Here is a 6,000-nt window from a genome sequence, read left to right as displayed (position 1 = left end):
TGAGTCATATGAAGGATGCGACATAACCATTTCGCATGATGACCTTCGCTTCCATCTCAATTTTTTCCAGAGATGATTCATACGAACCATTCAATGTATTCCAGTTCCTCAAATTACTTTGTCAAATGCATTGGCTATGATAACAAATTTCACTATAACATAAGCTGTCACGTACAATATCACCTCTCAATGAAAAGGAATGTTTGGAATAAGTTCAAAAACTTAAGTTCCTGATAAAAGAGAGGCTGTCATTCAGAAATCTCACACCTTTAAATATTGTATTGTAAGTATTTTTCTGCAAGCTTTATTCAAAATATGATTAGTTGAAGAGAAAATTAGACCAGGTTTCACGTTGAGCCTCTCCATGAAGTCTCAATCTATTTTTCATCTAACCATAACCATAATCTTTTCTTAAATTTTAGAGTGTTTTCTTTAGGCACTCAACTGTGGCTTTGCTTTAATTGCCACAAGGTGAAAACTTGGATATCTTGGATGAAAGCTGAAAATTGGCGTGCAAAACCTAATGCCTATAAGAATACATCTGCCAAACCCATAGGCCCCAAATACCCTAAAACTTCTGTTTTCATTGGTCCTTTACTTCTGTAACATGTTCACACCAACATGTCACACATTTGGACTTCCCTGCCTAAACACCTGGTTAAACACCCCCACAAGAGGTGAGGGAGTGTTTGGCCTTCAAACTCTGTTGCGTTCTCAGTCCCAATGCAACTGGCCAGTAAAAGCAGAGCATGCTTTTTAAAAGAGAGGCCATAAGGAGCCTGCTTCACTCAGTGTGCACAGCAGTGCTGCAACAAGGGGGAGACAAAATTAACTATTGTGATTCATAAGAAAAGTAATAGAGAATGCATTTTAGTTATACAAGCTGTAATTTGCAGGAGACAGCGCTGGGCCTGTATGGTCAAGCAAATTACTTAGGTAGTTAGTTTTACAGGGGATTAAACCTTTGACTGTCTGAAATAATGGTAATTTAATAACGTGACGATGATGTCATGATGAATCTTTACTGTGTGCAATAGTATTTTAAAAAGTAATTGGGGGTAATTCATAAAACACAGTGCCAGATTTAATGTGTTGTACATGTTCCATCAGCCATACACGCTGGACTCACTCAGACCTGAAAGAGGCCTAACTACACTACATAAAACACACCATCATGTAATAATGAAGACTTCTGTCAGCCTGATGGTAAAATGAAATGAAATCTGGGTGTTTTGATCTGATCTCTTGCACATTTCTGAGCCTCCTCTCAGTCTCTTCACCTTGATTCTCTACCCTCCACCCCAAACACACACACACCCCACTGAGAGACGGAGAAAGACACAGATGTCGTCACGTTAAAGTCGTTGATTGGACATGTCGATTTTGCTTTGACACCAGAGAAAAAGCAGCAATTATGTCTCTTACATATGCAGCAGCTAATTAACACATTGGTTTTCCTTGGCTTTCTGAGTATCTGTAAAGTTATTCATATTATGATGACTTAATCCAATTATCTGTAGTTGATTGTCACTATGTATACAGTATATATAAACAAGTCATACAGTGCAGTATCAGTATTCAGTATGTGGCCTCAGTCAAGGAGTAACACTGTAGCAGCAAAGTCTTCATCACTCTCTCTGCCTCTATCTCCCTCTATCCGCCCCCTCTCTCACTCTCTTTCCGTGACAGATGCATGATTGATATCCATGGTGCTGGGTGATACGCAGCGTCTAATTTTAGCCTCGCTCACTTGGGGACTCTCACAGCAACAGGTAAATTGGACACCGAAGCCAGAGTCCATCTGTACTGTAAATAGGCACTGATAAATTATTTTCACTGACAGCCTCAGATATGAATGAATGATGCGGCGCACTCCGCTCACTGGCTGGCACACACCATCTGTAATACATTGTGTTTATTTACACTAAATGCACACACTCCTAGACATTATGCAATATGGATGTGTAAGCCAATAAAAAATACTTTCCTGGTAACTTTACTATATCAACACACAGTGAACACATGTTCTTCCTGTATTATTTAGATGCTTTGTGCAGTGAGAAAGGAAACAGAAAGGAAGAAGTCCTTTGGAAATGACTAATGTTGAAGCTGTCCTATGTTCACATTATAAGGATTGATACAGTGGTTTTACATACACTTCAGTCTCACCGGGACTTCAAAATCAATGATTTTGCTGCGGTTTCCCAAAATTTTGTTTTATTATTTAGATTTATTTATATTCTAATACACAATGATTTTGTGAGCTGAGTTCAAACCTCTGTTATGTGTGTTTCACAAATGAATCCTTAATATATACTAGATTATAGTTATCTACAATAATTAATAAACCTGCTGATTGCTAGTACTATGGTTGTGATTTCAGGAATGCATTAATGAAGTGGTCTCTGTCTGTAATGTGGATTCAGGCTCCGCAAGTGCACTGACTTTTACTCATAAAATGCCAGAGTTTAGGCTCCGCCCATTTAGTTTTTACACAACCAGTAAGGTTAATTGTGCCGCTGGAGCAGCCTCTGACGGATGTTTGTGTACCACAACAAAGGCTTTGAATCCTATGTTGTCAACATCTTAAGAATTCAAGGTTGTGTCACTGCATTGCTGCATGACATCAACACAATTGTGAATTATGCTCCAAATACTCCGTCTTCTACTGTGTGGCGTCTCCAAAACAATGAAGCAAGAAAACTAAACAGGGTATTTTGATATTCTGTGTCAAATTCAGTTGAGATTTCAGGAATACTATGAAGTAAAAACAGGAACTTATTTAGTTTGTGAACTCTCAGGGGTTAGGGTTGCATTGCAGCAAATACACTACAAAGACCCTTTTCTGTCATACAAAACATTCAGATTGAACATTGCCTTCAGAGAGAGACAACCTCAAATCACCGAGACACAAAGTGGTACCTGTAGCGTTTCACACATCACGACACTAAAAGTGTGCTTTGCTTTTTTTTTGTATCCCCCCCCACACACATCACACAGGAAACTGGGTCATTTTAATCATTTGAAGCTCATAAAGTAACCAGGCCAGCAATCTAGCAGGTACATGTAGGTCATAGTCCAGCTTAGCTCCCGTGTGGTTTCTGACCGCAGCTTTCCCTCGACTGTCACTCGTGATTAATCTGCTAATGTCCACATGCAAATTCTCCAAATAGGCCTCCTCAGTGTGACTGTACGACTAATGGGTGTCAGCGGAGACTGTTTAGTTGCATCATGCATATGTATGAGCCCGTATATTTAGCGTTCAAGTAGCTTTTGATCGCTGTGTGGAGAATGAGTGGGCTGAGATGTATGGTGGTCCAAAGCCGGGACACATTAATAGCTGACCACCTGCCTTTCATTACAGGCATAAATAACAGATGGGCCAAACAGAATGCATCACACTGAGGCCCTTTTCCTATTAAAGACTATTATGACAATGCAAAGTAATGCAGTTACTCAAATGATTTATTGTGAGAGCTCCTACAGCATTTAATGTATTGAAAAATGAGAGAACGGTTTTATCTAAAGGTTGTGTAATATTTCAAAACTATACTATCACAATATCTGTCTTGTGTTACACTGTAGCCTCGTTGAATTCATCATGATCATCCATCACTGTGATGGATGGAGGTTGCCTATGTAAATGTCAATGTTATTCAATATTTAAGGACAAGGAAGAAATTGGATTAAGACATCAGATGTGGAAGAAAAATAAATAAAATCAACATTACCATTACTGACCTTTGACCTCTATGTGAGGGATGTAAAAACGCAGTGTAGAAGCTTAGGCTCAGCATGCACCAATATAAACTTGTAGCATATCAGTCATTGGACAGGTTCCATCCTTTATTTCTTTGGATGAAACAAAATTAGTTTTATTCTCAATGTGTTATTGTCCTCGATTCCATTCATGCTGAAAAGACCTCAAGTTTTCTCTTAAAATGGTCGGAATTAGACTGAAAAGTGCTTTTTTTTCAAGACTTCTGTCAAAACTGTAACCTCTGTTTCAACAGTTTTGATGACTGTATTTCAGCAGAGCAACAGAATACAGAACGTCATGTCAATGTTTCCTTATGAAAGTGATATAAACAGTATTATTCTCCAAGTTTTGGAATGAGGCAAAAATGGCAGTGACCTACTTTGGATGTAACTTTCCCAAAAACCATTAAAATGTGTAAAATCGCCGGGGTATCACTCTAAGTGATCATGTTGATATATGTGCAGAGTTTGTCACTCGACACATAGAGAACATGCAAGATTTGTGACATCATAGCGTAACTGAAACCAATAACATTTTATATGCAAATACATGTAAACTACATAGCAGCTGTGACCTGAAACCTTCTGCTCACACATACAGGGAAAAGACTTCTCAGTAAAGTTGCATGGTGTATTTATGTGTGGTGGTTGTTTAAGTGGGCAGGGACATATTAGCATATTCATACACTGTGAGCAGATGTGCTTTTATAGAACTACACACGACTGGACAAAACATTGTTCAATGTAACATATTTTTACAATGCTTTCCATATCATATGAAGTACATTTTTGCCTCAAGGCTAGTAAATTAATCAACAAAAAAATGAGATGATCATAATAAATCTTATATGTTATATGGATATTAACAAACCACTGGGTATACATTCTTGCCAGCATTAATTTTGAACAATGCCAACAAACAGAAGCACAGAACATGAACACAAATGCACTTGAGTGTTTCTGTGCTGGGACACATCTGGCACTGCTCTCTTCTCGTATTTAGCAGATTGTAGCAATGAAGAAATCTTTCGATTAGAACTAGGAAATTGCTTCTGTCAAGACCACTCAACATGGTGTGATAGCCCCTGCTTGAATTGGGACTCAATTTGAAAAAGAGGAGTAATCTACTGTGGCATCTTGATAACAATTATCATGGAAAAGAAAGATTTGGTATGCTGTCTGTCCTTGTGCTGATCTTTGAAAAACAGACATGACCAAAATGCAGGAAAAGTGTATAAAGCTGTTGCAGATGCATTTTGTACTTAAGAAACATGCAAAAATGATTTGGTATCAAGTATCGGGTAAAAAATATGGAGTTAAGCAAAAATGACACAGTAAGATTTATTGAGTATGCAATGAAACTGTAGCCATAACAAATCACTATATGACCTTTAAACTAGTAAAGAATTTCATTGAAGTTAATTTATTCATCCAGGGTCATCCAGGGTTTGAAAGTTTCCTGGTCTGATGCCCGGCTCTTCCTGAAAGTGCCCCCCCGCCCCACAATCAGCCATCACTGTATATTTCATTGGCATAGCTCAACGCCAATTACTTTCATCTCAAAAACAACAATAACATGTAACTTAGAGCTGCAGTTTGCTTCTTAAACCAGTCGAACGTGTCCTCTTTACTGTTAGTTTGAATGTGCACTCCTGCAGAACTGATCCTTGCTGGGATCAAAAGGTCACATGAAGCCTGCTTTATGTAAGGCAGGTCTAGCATGCTCACCTCTGCGTGGTTTTATCTCCCAGCACTCTCTACGTCCCTTGGAGACTGAAAACACATCCTACTGTTGTAGGATGTGTTTTCAGTTTTCCTGGAAGACAAACCGAGCACATTATGAGTTTACTTAGCTCTCTTGTCTATAGACCTGCTGAGCTTTGAGTTTCCTCCACCATCAGTTTCCCCCTTTCTGTGGAATGATTTTTGTTAAACAAGTCTTTCAAAGTCAGAAAAGAGAACCTCTAATGGTTGGGTGTATGGCTGGATGCTTGTTTTTCCACTAATCCCTTGACTGAACTCTCCCCCCAATGGAGTTAATGTATAGTGGTACATGCACAGATTTGGCACCGTAAGGTCACATTTGTTTGGCTGGCTGGATCACCACCACAGAGGGCTTATCCTGCAGAATTAGTCCATTCAGAGACCACCTCTTGACCAAGAGGTATTAGCCATTAAAATGGTTACAAAAGGAATCCATGCTTTGTACAAAGCTTTTCCTCTGTAAGGTAAAGGAAGAGT

The sequence above is a fragment of the Genypterus blacodes genome, unplaced genomic scaffold (assembly GCF_046128005.1).
Source record: "Genypterus blacodes isolate CSIRO-AG114 ecotype Tasmania unplaced genomic scaffold, CSIRO-AGI_Gbla_v1 ptg000044l_1, whole genome shotgun sequence".
In the NCBI taxonomy this organism is placed as follows: Eukaryota; Metazoa; Chordata; class Actinopteri; order Ophidiiformes; family Ophidiidae; genus Genypterus; species Genypterus blacodes.
The sequence above is the reverse complement of the archived record's forward strand: the minus strand, read 5'-3'. Positions refer to the sequence as shown.